General features: G+C 34.4%; 1 protein-coding gene across 1 annotated transcript in view; it reads right to left on the bottom strand.

Annotated features, from left to right (window-relative positions):
* Window positions 1-503, bottom strand: part of LOC106877458 (probable bifunctional dTTP/UTP pyrophosphatase/methyltransferase protein) — a 22,211-nt gene that overhangs the window by 20,046 nt on the left and 1,662 nt on the right. The window lies entirely within an intron of this gene.

Here is a 503-nt window from a genome sequence, read left to right as displayed (position 1 = left end):
CGTCCCATCAATCGAGAGGTAAGCGTAAACCTCGAGAAAATAATGTACTCTACGTGGATATTATCATTTACCTGCTTACACCACGAATATATATATATTATTACTTAATAAACTTTAATATAAATGGATATTAGCGAAAAGCTCTTATTTAAATTTTTTGATATATAACCAAGGAGATCGATTCATAAGGAGTCTACTATAGACCTTTGTGGACGAATTTTTGATATTTTGGTAACGATTACGTGTTTTATCTTACCAATACGTTTGCTAGATATCATTATATGAACATGTGAATATATATATATATAAATTATCAAGATGGCTTATTCGCAATTTATAACCAAAAGGTACAAGTATAGACGTCACTAAAGTGACTGAGGGTGCTAATGAACACCAGTAATTGCTAGAAATAAGAGTCAGAACAACCAGCGACATACGGGCACTTGCCGGACGTGGTATCTCGTGTAATGTAATCGCAGCGACGAATAGCCGTACACACACAC

The sequence above is a fragment of the Octopus bimaculoides genome, chromosome 20 (assembly GCF_001194135.2).
Source record: "Octopus bimaculoides isolate UCB-OBI-ISO-001 chromosome 20, ASM119413v2, whole genome shotgun sequence".
NCBI classification, from domain to species: domain Eukaryota; kingdom Metazoa; phylum Mollusca; class Cephalopoda; order Octopoda; family Octopodidae; genus Octopus; species Octopus bimaculoides.
This window is presented reverse-complemented; position numbering and strand designations above follow the sequence as displayed.